The following is a 14716-nucleotide window of genomic DNA, read 5'->3' on the forward strand; positions in this document are numbered from 1 at the left end:
ATAACACGGAAACCTGGCATGTTAACAGGTGTGTGTACACTTACTGTATCCACTGTAAGCTTGGGAAGTTGTTTGAGTAACCGGCTTTGTTTTAAAATACATGTACTGTAGGTTATGCAGTCTGCACCTCCAATTAGGGCATTAATTAGTGGCACCATTTCACAGGCCAACCCAATAATGTATCAGACAAATGCAGGAGTTATGAGGAACAGACCAAACATGAGACACACATGTAGACATTCAGCAAAACCCTGTGCAGTTGGGGAGTATGTTCTGTAGGAGTTGCCACAGTACTATACAGCTGAACAGCAGTAATTTACATAGGGTGCAGTGTGTGCTAGGTGAAGGGCCATCACCTTTTAACACCACCCATGTATCCCAGAAGTGTATATTAGTGGTAACAGTAACTGGAGAGGGCTGCACTGTATGATGCTGAGGGTCCATCCAGAGTGTGTATGTTATTGTCTGACTGTGTATCGTGAATGCCCCCAGTTGGCTAATTTGAGGTCTGTATAATGCCTTTGAGGCACCTCATGTGTGTGTGTGTGTGTGTGTGTGTGTGTGTGTGTGTGTGTGTGTGTGTGTGTGTGTGTGTGTGTGTGTGTGTGTGTGTGTGTGTACCAGCAAACCTTATGGTGCAGTAGTGATTTACATATGTTGTTTTTCCCTCACAGGTGGACATGGTGGCTGCAGTCCCTCCCACTCTGATACTGATGCCAGTGTCTCTGCAGAATCTGACCATGATGATACTCATATTGAGGCACAGGTGGGGTTGTCAGGGGCTGATACTGTGCCATCAGTTGGCATTCCACTATTGTCAACCCCATCCTTGCACACAGTCACAATGCCCACACATAAACTGTCACCAGTGGCCACAGATCATGGACAGTTGGTGGGTGGTGGCATGGAACAGGCTACTTTGCTGACTATGGCAAGTGAGGGTGCAGGCACCAGCCATAGCCAGAGTGCTGGCGAGGTCTCACACAAACAGATGGGCAGGGGTGCTCAGAGGAGAATTGCAGCCTGTCATGTCCCTGTTGCAAGTGCCACAGCAAGAGTCACGAGATACATGTTTCAGGCTGTCATGGGGGCACAGGCATGTAATGAACGTAATACCAGACATATACGCAGGGTCGTGGATGACCACATCTCTGGTGTCCATGGCAATATGAACTCACTGCAGCCATCTGTGAGCATACTGGGGTCATGGATAGATGGTGGGGGGAGACCTTGGCACTCCTTGATCATGGAGTATCTGTGCTTAAGCATTTGGCGGACACTGGCCAGCAGCCATCTGGCTGTAGGGCAGCACCATGATCAACTGAGGGTCTACATGTCCATGCACCATTACATTCCCATGCTGGCAGTACCACCAGCACTACTAAAGGGGGTGTGCCACATCCATGCCATCCATACCATTGATGCAGGGACATATTTATATGGGTCTGATGCACAAGGTGACTTTAGTAGAGCGCAGCTATTTCATGCTGTGTAAGGTGCTGTCATCTGTCATTTGTAATGGGTACATATCAGAGTGTATGTGTACCTTTTCAGCCATGATGCATTATTGGTGTTAGTAACACTAAGCAAATGTGTTCTCACATGCTGTAATCTGTGTTCTGGGTGTCTGGGTGTCAGCAGGATGTAGCCCTGCAGACATCACCAACAAGGGGTATGGCAGTGTAGTAACACATTGCCCATGTCATTGTTGGGATACAGCTGTATCTGCACACATTTCCCAGGTCTGTGTAAGAGTTCTTGCATTTGTCTTGCAGCTTATAGGGCTGAGGGGTTGTATCTCAGTCTATGGTGGTTGACATCAGCTCTAGTATAGTGGACAATGGTAAGTGTGGTGGGTGGAACACACCTCAGATTGCTAACACCCTCAACCCCAGATGATACTGTGTCAACCAAATACAAAGAGAATACTGTTCACACACACACACACACACACACACACACACACACACACACACACACACACACACACACACACACACACACACACACACACACACACACACACACACACACACACACACACACACACACACACACACACACACATGCACACACAGGATCACAGTTACCAGTGTTGTGTTTGGTACCCCTATTCATCAAGTTGTGGTACCGCACTATTAAGTTGTTATTGCAGGTGTCACAGGACTACTAGTGTGATGACTGTTACAAGGTACTTGTAAGGTGAATAACATCAAGTGGCCTTGTGGGGTATGGCAATGGTGGCTGTACTGGGTGTGAGAGTACTCATAATAGAGTCGCATACAAGTCTACACACTCACAACCACTGCTATACACACCAATGCGCGCGCGTGCGCGCACACACACACACACACACACACACACACACACACACACACACACACACACACACACACACACACACACACACACTCGCCAGTACTGACATAAGCAGATCAACCTATCTTGTTATTCATACCATACTATTCCATACTGTTGCACAGGGCTTATAGGGCTGACGGGTGTCTACAGATACCACTACGGTTGATGTGAGCAGCGAACCTCATACAGTAGACTTAGGAATATGTATGGTGTTTGTACCATGGCATAAAATATGAATCCATGCCCATCCAATGGATGTCGTTCACACACAAACACACAAGATACTCTTCTCTCACACACATTTGCCAGGACTAGGAGTAGAACCCCTACCAATCTATTTATTGTGACTACATTGTTATGCATTTATTGCATGCATCATGGAGGTTATGGGGTGATACTTGGCCAAAGGTACTTCTAAAGTGAGGGACATCACCAGGCCTTGCAAATTATGACAATGGGTGATGTACTGGGTGAGAGGCCACAAAATACTGTAACCTACACATACACACACACACAACACACACACACACACACACACACACACACACACACACACACACACACACACACACACACACACACACACATTTGCCAGGACTCATATTAGAACCCCTAGCTATGTGGTTATTGGTATTATAGTGTTATGCAGTTACTGCACACACCACAGAGCTTATAGGTTGTGGAGTGTCCCAAGGTACCTATATAGTGAATGACATCTACAGCATTTGTAAGGATTGGCAATGGTAGTTGTACTGGGTGAGACGGGCCACCAACTACTTTCACCCACATGTTTACACACTCACAAACACTTTCAGACACACTGATGCACACACACACACACATTTTACAGTACTGAGATCCATGGGTTCAAAGAGTTATAGGTGTGTACATGGCAAATGGCTATGGAGGCTTTACAAGGCTAGCCTATGGGAATACACTGGCATCATGCCACCTGATGATACTTCCCAGTGTGTATACTGAGTATAGTCACTGGAGTGATCCCCAGGGTGGGTATTCTATTCCCCATCCACTCCTCCTGATTTCTCTTGAAGAGGGCCAGTGATGTGCTCGGCTTGACATGTTTGTGGCATCTATTCCATAGCGTGGTCAGTCTCTGGGTTGTGAACCTGTCCCTCCAGCATGTCCTGTTGATTGTGAGGATGGGGTTGAGGTATCTGGGGCATGTTATATGGACAGATTGGTTTCCTTGGATGTAGCATTCCTGAAAAGCTCAGACATGACTGTATGTCAGGCATAGATCACACCTAAGTAGCCAATATGAGACAGAAATTTCTTGCAGTTCTTGGAGTCTGTCCATATGGGGCAAGTGTGTAGTACCTAAGATCCACTTTGTGAGATACATTTGCAGCCTGTCCTGTTGTTGCTGGTGTCCAGTGGGGTACATGGGAAATGAGCCATAGTACACATTGTTTGGCCTACTGAGGGGAGTTTACAGGGAAACACTGTCCTTTTACTTCCCAGATTCAACACCCTGAGTCAGGAGAAGTGACACATGGAAGGATTTTCAGAGGTGGTCACCATCAAGCTCACTGTCAACCTGTGTTTCCAGTTTCATTATACCAACATCAGTGTTCAGTGGACTACCATCAATGTATTACTTTATGGGAGCCATGTCTTACCCAAAGGGGATGGTGGCACATCATCTGGCATTCAGCTTATGCCCAGGGTTCTGACAACAGTCATAGGTCTCAGAGAAGCCTTTGTGAAGGATGTCAACCTCACTTGGGGGGGGGTAATAATAGCACCCACCTTGTAATCATCTGCAAACATTGTCAGCCAGGGTGCCTTTGTATTGGGCTTGCCCTCAGAGGTGTGGATCTCAAACATGAGGGAACCCAGGTCCACAACCAGTGGGACTCCACTCATGACTGTTCAGCAGTCTGACTTGGTGTCCGCTGCTTTCACATCGTGGGTTCTATCTGTGAGCCGGTTTGCAGGCCACCTACTGATGTAGATGTGGCTGCCTACCTGAGTGTGTTTGTGTATGATTCCTGAGTGGGGAGTGATATCCAAGGATTAGATGGGTGGCCTATCTTGTTATCTAGTCCATACTGTCATATAGTTATTGCACATGGCACAATGCTTATAGGGCTGCAGAGTGTCTACATGTCACTCTACAGTATATGACAACTGTGGGCCTTGTAATGTTGACACTGGGACATGTACTGTGTGAGCAACAGCAAGAAGTAGCAAAAGCCACCCCCTCCAATGGATATGGTTCTCACACAAACACAACAACTCCCCCCCCCCCCACAGACAGGATACTATTCACACACACACTTGCCCGGACTGAGATTAGAATCCCTACCTATCTATTTATTGCTACTACAGCATTTATTGCACACACCACAGAGCTTATAGGGTGAAGGTTGTCAAAAGGTACTTCTAAGGTAAGGAACATCACCAGTCCTTGTAAAGTTTAGCAATGGGTGATGTACTGAGTTTGAGAGACCATAAAATACTTTAAACTACACATACACACATTTGCCAAAACTCAGATAAAAACTCCTACCTAACTAGTCATTTGCACTATAGTGTTATGCAATTATCACACATGCCACAGAGCTTATGGGGCTGAGGCTTGATGAAAGGGATTTCTAAGGTGACTGATATCTGCAGGGCTGCTAAAGTAGGGAAAGGGGACGTGTACTGGGTTTGAATGGACCCAAAGGCTTTAACTTCTAAACACACACACAAACACTTTCACATTTGCCAGGACTATGATTAGAGCTCCTACCAAACTAGTTATTTGTACTGCAGTGTTGCACAGTTATTGCACATGCCACAGAGCTTATAAGGCTGAAGTTTGATGAAAGGGACTTTTATGCTGACATACATCTTTAGGACTGCTAAAGTAGGGCAATGGGAAGTGCACTGGGTGGGGAAGGCCTGTTCATTCCTAGATCCTATTGACATTTATCTAAGTGTATGAGTATGGCCAGTGTGACCTTCTATAGTACATGTGGGACTCCATTCCAGGGATTGTTGTACTCCAGTCCAGTTGGTTTTGTGCTACAGCCATACCTCTCAACCTGTTGGTGCAGGATATCTGGAGATAGCCTATCAAAACGGGGCAACAATTGTGAATATTTCTCTCAGCAATGTATGGGTTGCTAGGGTTACAGGGCTTGTTTTAGCAGACATCTGACATATATGCCATTTGACACTGTCATGTATTGTTTCAGTACCTCGTGACATACCTCCTCAGATCATCACAGTGATTTACCAGAGGAATACAGGATGGATGATGCACACACCAAAATTATGAGCCAAATGCTGCACATTCTTGCACAATCCAGCCGGTTGAGAGTTGTGCCTATGAGCAATTGACTCCTGGAGCTGTAGAAATGGTCCAGCACCTTGGTGATATATTACAATGATGGAATCTCTGTGCATTTCTGTTCTGGCCTGGTCTGATTACCAGTCCATGGTTGGGTAATATAAGTCAGACAGGATCAGGGTGGCAGGCAGACTCCAAATAGATTTGTAGGGGATAAGATATGGGGGGGGTGTCCTGGGTCAGATATGTTTGCCTATAGCTACCAATACTTTGCATAGGGGTCTGCTCAAAGGTTGACTGCACTTGGAGGTTCTTGTGTATGTCAGACTGTTTGACCAACCTGGGGGTATGTGTTTGTCTGACATATATGTATGGCACACCTCATTTTGCTTGGCTGGCCACATTTTGGGATCAGGATGTTGCATAGGATAAGTGATGAGGGAAGGGTGTGTTACTCCCCATGGCTGTGGGCCACGGTTCTGTGAGTGCAGACATGTCACCATCTTCCAGGGTTAGGACTGCCTGCAATGAGTGCTTTTCCATGTTTAGACTCCTAGCCCTGCCTGTCGACTGTACAGAGTATCACAGAATTTCCACATTCATGACTCACATATCTTGGTTACGCAAATGAGTGTGGTGTTCAAGGAAAAGTGTACTGCAAGTCACTCAGGGTTGAAGTCAGATATTACTGACAGTTGACATTGCAGTTTCTGACTTTCTACCCATCATACATTCCATGCTACTACAATCATTCCATCAACTTTATTACATTATTAGAGCAATATTTCAAAGGTGTCTTTCTCTTTGGACCTTTTTTCACCACATTATTCATGGCTTTGGCCAGATTTCTGGCTCTCTGACACTGGCAGGTTTTCTCCTAGCAGTTAGCAGCATGGCCTTTCTTTGCATTTTGTAGACTGTGTTATGTTGGTGTTATGGACCCCAGGGTACTTTGGGTGAGGCATGGGCATTTGCCACAAGCCTGCAGGCCAGGTGTGACAGATGCAGGCCATCTGTAGCAAGGCAGTGCATTCTGATGATCATATGTTCCCAGGCTGCCAGCAGCAGACAACCCTGGGATGGCACCAGTAAGTTGACTGTGGGTGTTACTGATAATTGCTTTATGTTTGTGTTGAGCCATCACTCTAGTTGATGGCTGGATGCTGCTTAAGGCTAGGGATATGTTACTGCATTTCTATGGGACTATGGGGGGGGTGACACATCTGTACACAATATAAAATTTGCAGAGACTGTGCTGATATTTCCTTAACATTTTGGCCCCATTTAGCATAGTGGTGTGCCCTATATTTCAAACTACAGGCATAATAGTATCAACCACAAGTCAGATTGTTCTGGCATAGACATTTGCAGTTTCAGACTTCTTACCTTTCAAAGCCATACTGCCACTGCCAGACCTGCTGTGATATCACTGTGTAAAAGTCTGTAGGTGGGGATTTCATGGATGTCGCCATGTGGGGGCCTTTGCCAGGCATTTCTGTATGGTTTTCTACAGCTGATCTGCAAGGTGAGGCTGGGATGGGTATGGGACCCTGACTTTGACATCCATGGATGTGAGCTATGAACCCCCAGTTATTTGGCTCACCACATATACTGCAGTGGTATTTGTCAACTAGGGTGGTACTGCATGGTGTGGGTAGGCCAGTACTGGGAATACACTTCCTGCTCTCCCACAGAGCTATCAGTTGTCTGCTGCTATCCCAGTAAGCCACCCCATTCCCTTGCATGCCTGAATCAATACCATAGATATGCCATCAGAACATTCCACTCCATTCATTAATTTTGATAAGGAGACTGACTTACTTTGTGCCTGAGGCTGTTGTGAGGATGGTGCTTGAGGGCTGACTATGTCGGATGCACACAGTACACTGCCTATACATTGTAGGGTATAGGTGGTGTGATGTTTGGCAGCGATTTTACTGTGTATGCAAGTCAAAGAGAGAGAGATCAGTCCCTCGGGTCCTACAGTGTCAGTGTATGTGCTATGCATTTCCTCTTTGCCAAGGACAGGGCATACTGGGCACTCCTCTGTCTGCCTACAGGGGCAGGCTCAGGATGTTCCACCTCCAAGTCCCTCTGTTCCTGTGGAGACCTTGGCAATGGTGGGGGGCTGTGTGGCCCTTCCCTATTTTGTCTCTACTGCAGCTGTTTCTACAGGATTATATTGTGTAGCATGGCACATACTATGAACATGTGTGCACATGTGGCTGGCATACTATGAACATGTGTGCACATGTGGCTGGAGAGTACTGCAAGGCTCCACTGGATATTTCAAGGCAGCAGAACCATGGCTTGAGCATCCCAAACACATGCTCTATAATGGTCCTGGTTTGTGTGGGTGTGTGTGCATTTCTGATGGGTATCATCAGCCACGGCTCCAGTGTGTAGCCAGCATCCCCCACCAGATGGCCATAAGGGATGTCCCCACTGGCAAACACCTGGTACAGCTGTGACAAATGCCAGATGTGGGAGTCATGATACCATCCAGGGCTGCCAGCACACACATTCATGATAATGCCCTGAGCATCACACATGACCTGGCAGTTGATGGAGTGGAACCCCTTGCATTTTAGGGAGACCCTAACCTGGTAACTGGGTGGTGCTTTGATGTGAATGTGCGTGCAGTCTATGGCACCTCATACCTCTGGGTATTCTGCTACACAGTGGAAGAGACGCATATTGCTGGTCCTCTCCTCACTGGTGCTGAGGAAGTAAATGTGCTCAGTGGCATATGGTCACATGGCATCCAGGAAATGGTGGACTATACTGGATGCAGATGCCTGTGAGACCCCCATGATATCCCCAGTTGGTCTTTGGAAAGTACCTGTAGCTGGTATTCTTAATGCTACACATACCTTGGTATCCACTGGGATGGGTTCCCCTCTGTTGGTTCTGGGTCTGAGGCAAGGCCGACACAGCTCAACAAGTTGCTCAAGTATGTTCCTGTCCACCCTGTAGCACTCTACTATCTCCAGATCATGTACCCCCTGGTAGGTTATCCTGGGTCTGAACACTCTTCTCCTCCTCCTTGGTCTGAGTTGGTTGTCAGCATTATCCTCCTCACCACCCTCAGTCTCTAGCACATACTGATAAATCAGAGCAACAACAGCCCCTAACATGTTTTGTTAATTTTGTCAGTTTAAAATTCCCCTGAATGTGTACACCAATGGTGTACAGTTTGTCAGAAAAAACAGACTGAAAGGTGTTAGCATAGTTTATATTAGTGTGCTGGGCTGCTGCTTGTGGGGGCTGATTCTGATACAGTCCACCTGCCAGCTATGGTAGTTCTCCTTGATTGTCTTCCTTCTGCTATTTCCCCTTCCCATTTCCTCCCTGTTTAAGCTCTGATGTGCACCGCACATTCCTGGTGCTCAAATGTAAACAGTTCTGCTATTCCCTGTGTTTTTTTTTTTAGGCCCGGTGCGCACCGTGCACACCTGTTTAGCTAAAGTAAACACTTTTAGGCACAACTGGCCCTTCCTGGACATGAACATGTTCTGCATTTCATGGACTATTCTTAGCTAAGAGCTAACATGGGCCACTGAGCTTCATTGTGCTTACAGCAAGCATGACACACACCCTTTTCATGTTAGTTGCTCCTCCTGTCTACACGGTGATGTTACAGCATCTACACGGTTAGGTGCAGTCTGACACTTAGAAGAAATTTGTGATTCAGTATAAATCCCCTCATTTGCATACACCACCGCCTTACTCCATAGTTACCACACTTAGGCTAGGCCTTTCCCCTTAGCAACCACTATTCCCTGGTATTGTTTTCATTCTGCATGCCATTGACTATAATAGCAAAATGTAGATTTCTGTAAAAATTGATTTTTCCCCTTTCTTTTTTTATTTTTGGCATGATCTCATTTGTGAACCGCTGCCCTATGCTTAAATGGCCGAGATCGGCCAAAAAAAAAAAATTATTTTAAAAAATCAAAACTATTTTTCATGCCAATGGCATATATTTGGCCATTGGCTTGCCTACTAAATATAATGCATGTCTTCTTTCTTTCGAGCTGTCATGCCTCCGTTTTCTCATTTGCAGAAATGTATTCAGCTAGTAACTGAATACATTTCTGCAGGTTACACTATTCCTGCATGAACACCTGCCTGTTTGCTGGATTGCTAATTCACCTAATTTGCATGTTTTTCACCAGCATATGAGGTAATTAGCATTAAAGCAGTAGTGTTTGTGCAGGAATAGTGTAGGAGCACTCATGTACGTCCTGGTAGCTCTATACTGGATCGCTCTGCAGACAAATTGCGTGCAGCAGCTACTGCACTATTCCTGCACGTCATGCAGGGCTTACTGAATCCTGGAGATGGAAAATGAAAATGTTAGCAGAAAAAGAGAGTAATGAGTTGGAAAAGAAGATTTCTTTAAATGAGCTAGATAAAGTATTAGGACAAGTGCATGTAGATATAGCTGCAGGACCAGATGGAATATTGTATGACAAGTATAAAAATATAAGAGATTGGCAAAAAATATTTTTTAAAGATTTTGAATGAATGGTTAATTAAGGTTTTAGGTATATGAATTTTGTACTGGAATACTTAAATTCATATTGAAGAAGAAAGATAGAAAACAATTAAAAAAACTAGAGACTGATGGTATTGAATATGAAAAAATTCAAAACAGATTTGAAACTGAAATGGAGAATATTATGAAAGACTATATGCATAGTTTAAAGGGGAAGGGTTTTCGAAAATTATTATTGTTAGAAAAACTGTGGATGATATCATGAATAGAAAAGAAGAAGAACTGAAAATCATGGTAAGAGGCCTTAATAAGGCATTTGATACATTTGGGCATGACACATTATGGGTAATAATGAAATAATATAATATAAGTGAGAAAGTTAGGAAATTGTGAATGCTAGTGTATAGTAATAATAAAGTAAAAATACTGGTAAATGTCTGGTAATTTATGAAAAGTGGTGCAAGACAGGGATGCCCAATGAGCTGTATACACTTTGCATTAGTTATGAATGTGATAGTATGTGAAATAAATCAAAAAATGAGCAAGGCAAGGTACATTACACCTGAAGGGTTAAGAATTACATTTCTGTTAACATACACATGACATTATAATAATTACAAAATAATAAAATTTGGATAAAAGATGTAATAATTTGTGCAAATGAGTGTCTAGAGGTGATAGGGATGGCTTTAAATAAAACATAAATGTTTAGTTGTTATATTAAAGATAGGGGTATATATTTTATAATGAATGAAATTTCTGTGTTAAGTATAAAATTTGCGAATAAACATGTAAGTAGAATTCAATGGGGAAAATCAATAGAAGAAATAAAACACATCTGTTTTTTCTGCAAAACATATAAATTATCATTCAGAAAAAAGGCTTATTTGGTAAATTCAGTACTGATGCCAAAATAGTATACTTAGCAAGTGTATTTATGTTGCCAACAGTATTTGAAAATGAATTATTGTAGATATGTTCCATTTATATGGGGTTCTAGATTAACCCAATAAAAAGAGGAGTTTTATATGTAGATAAAGAGGAAGGAGTGTTAGGGTTAATTAACACAGTGGTATTTGCTGCTTAATTTAATTTAAACAAAGTCTTAAAGTAGATAAATGAAAAAGATGAGAGATTAGTAGTAAAATTATATAAATATAAATGCGATAAATTTGGTGGTATGGTAAAAATAAAGAAAAGAGAAAAAGAGTGTAGAAATAAAGAAATACAATGTTACCAGGAATAAAAATATTTTGTGAAAAACAAAAAGTGATAATATAGAAAAAGATAGAAAAGTATGATACAAGAATGTATTGATAAAACATTAATATGTAAAACCATGGAAAATCTAATAGATGAAAAAATAAAGCTATTAAAATAAAAAGTAAATGGTGTAATCAGAAAAAAGAATGTCCTTTTTTTCTTTTTAATGGTAAATGGATTTTAGCAACAATATTAAGTAAAATCAGATGTTGGTTATGGGTAAAGGAATGGGGGTCAAATAGGGATGAAAATTCATTATTATTATAAAAGAAATTATAAGTATGTGTAAATATATATATATATATATATATATATATATATATATATTCACTTCAGAATTTCAAATTCCCAAAAATTCAAATTTCATATCATCAAGACCATATGATCAAAGTTTTAGAACTTTGAAACTCTGAAATAAATCCAAAAGGAACACAAAACCATGTTCCTCAATGTTTTTGCAGGGTGGAAAGCCCCCCTGCACCCCCACACCCCCACTATTTAAATATACCAACTCCGAGATCATACTATAGCGAGGAAAAGGGATAATTTTCCATTCTGTGCTGTATGCAGATCTCTGCTCAGAATTTCGAAGTTCTAAAATTTCAATCATATGGGATATATATATATATATATATATATATATATATATATATATATATATATATATATATATACGTATATACACACACACACACACAAATTTGTAAATATTGGTAAACATGTAAATGTTAATATGTAAATATGTTGTAAATAAGAGTTATTTTTTATAGGAATAAAGGACCCCTACTCTTTTCAGAAGGTGCCATAGGATCTTTTACATTCATTTGAAACCACAGTAGAACCAAATATCACATGCAACAACAACAGATTGCACACAACCAGGAATCCACCAAGCAATTTTCTAAACAGCAGTATTTTATTCAGATAAAATCTCTCTTAATGCTTCAGCTAAAAAACCTTTTCAGACTATAAAAAACACAAATAACATACATCCTTTATATACAACTCAGTTGCTGCACATTTTAAAAAATATCATGGTAGTAATGTGAAAGGACCTCAGGTCATTATATTAGAGCAGGTTAAGATGGATAGGTCTAATACTTCTCTTATGAAATTTAAACTACTACAAAAATAATCTATTTTTATATTAAAGTATGAAACTTTAGTCCCTAAGGGACTTAATGCATAATGCAATTGGAGGGTTTTCACTGGATAAATGTTCTGTAATGAAATAATTACTTTAGTTATTTTATTGAATAATTAGAATTGTTTTGTATATAAAGGATGTGTGTTATTTGTGTTTTTATACTCTGAAAAGGCTTTTTAGCTGAAGCACTAAGATTTTATCTGAATAAAATACTGCTGTTTAGAAAACTGCTTGGTGGATTCCTGGTCATGTGGGATATTTTACATTCGTCTGAGCTATCACCAACTGAAGCATGTGGGTCCTCAGTTTAACATCTCATCTGAAGCATAACAAACTGAAGAGTGCAGCACCTCATTTATGCTCCATTGCACTTTCAGCAATTAATTTACTTGGTATGGGAATAGAACTCACACCCTTCTGCACCAAAGGTGAGTGTAGTTCAATATGTGTGTATATACCTTTAAGAAGCTATGCAAGGGCTTGGACTAGAATATAAATACTGAGCACGTGTGAGCCTGACTGCCATTTTGTAGTTAGCTGTTGAGATGTCAACATGTATGTATGTAAGCTCTGTTTGTTAACTAGTTTGTTCATATTTAATGATGCTGTTATCCATCCTGATGTATTTGTATATATTAAAGCATCTGAATGAAACCCCAAGCCTTCTTACTATTTGTAATAGAGTTGAACGAGTGACAAGGTGTCAGAAGAGGGATGTCTAAAAGGACCTGGTGACAGAAATGACATATCCAAATGTCCTGCAGTCAGTACCGGCATACCAAAGGGGCATTACGTTTAAAACAGCTTGGCAAAAATGATTTAAGGCACTCATCCAGATGCTGGAGTAATATACAGCAGTGGATCATTCCAAAACTGTGTAAAACTTCACAAAACAGGTCAGAAACAGATTTAAATATTGAATCTTGCTCAGTGCTATTTTTTCACATAATATGAAAAGGGGCATACAGAACATTCTAAATAATTTTTACATAAGCAAATATGTACAATATTGGTAAAAATATTTGAATTTCTATGGAAAATGTTTGAAACAAAGTCCAGTTGCATAAAATGAATAAAATAAAGGGTAGAACGCATTTTTTTCGCAAAGCATATGTATTTTGTATTAAGCAAAGACATCCAAGTTTTCAAAAGTGTATGAAGTGTTCACATGTTTGTGCAGTGTTACAGTAAAACTATTTCACAAAGTACAGCCATTACAAGGCACATTTCACAGAGTACAGCCATTACAGGCCATACTTCACAAAGTAAAGTATTTTGAAGAGTTTATTGTGCATTTGGATGTTGTTATAAGCTCACATAACAGTTTGTTCATACATAATTATAAGGGCCTTATTTTCAGTGTGTTTTCGTATTCTTTGTGGGCATGTCAGATGGATTTTGAAAGCCCAGTGCACTTGTGTTTGACAGTAATATTACTGAGAACTAGAAAGTGTTTGAGCAAGAGTATGTCATTTTCATACAGGTTGCATTTTCTGATAAAGATGATCATAAAAAGGCATTTATTTTACTTAGTTTAGCTGGATCAGAAGCTATAGAAAGGAAGCACTCATTTGGGTATGCACTTGCTATTTATGCTGGAGAGGAGGAAAACCATCATATTGTTGTACCAGCTGAGTTAAGAGAGGACCCAGAGTGCTTAAAATGTACATTTAGAAAATGTGTAACCCTCAGACAAATGTTATGATGGAAAGGCACTTATTTTGCACTAGGGATCAAAAGCCTGGTGCAACTTCTGCAGCATATATAACTGACCTGAGAAATAAAGTTAAAAATGCAGATTTGGTGACTTAAGGGATGAGTTGATAAAGGACAGACTTGTGTGTGGCATAAAAGATGATGCTGTGAGAAAGATTTTGCTTTGTGACAGTGATTTAACTTTGAATAAACCCATTAAGATTTGTCAGATATATAAGCTTACAGCAAAGCACACCAAGGGGGCAAAGCCTAGATAGCCAACTGAGAGCAGTGAATTTTGAGAGCTCAATAAACTAGTATAATAATATAGGAAAATGTTATTATTTTCAAGTTTAAAATGTCAGAAATCTGTAGATGAACTACTAAACTACATAAATATCAAATATAGAGACTTCTCTAAATGATATTGAAGGGAGACTCAAAAAGG

This window comes from Protopterus annectens, chromosome 1.part2 (assembly GCF_019279795.1).
Source record: "Protopterus annectens isolate FY-2018-M chromosome 1.part2, PAN1.0, whole genome shotgun sequence".
Lineage (NCBI taxonomy): Eukaryota > Metazoa > Chordata > Ceratodontiformes > Protopteridae > Protopterus > Protopterus annectens.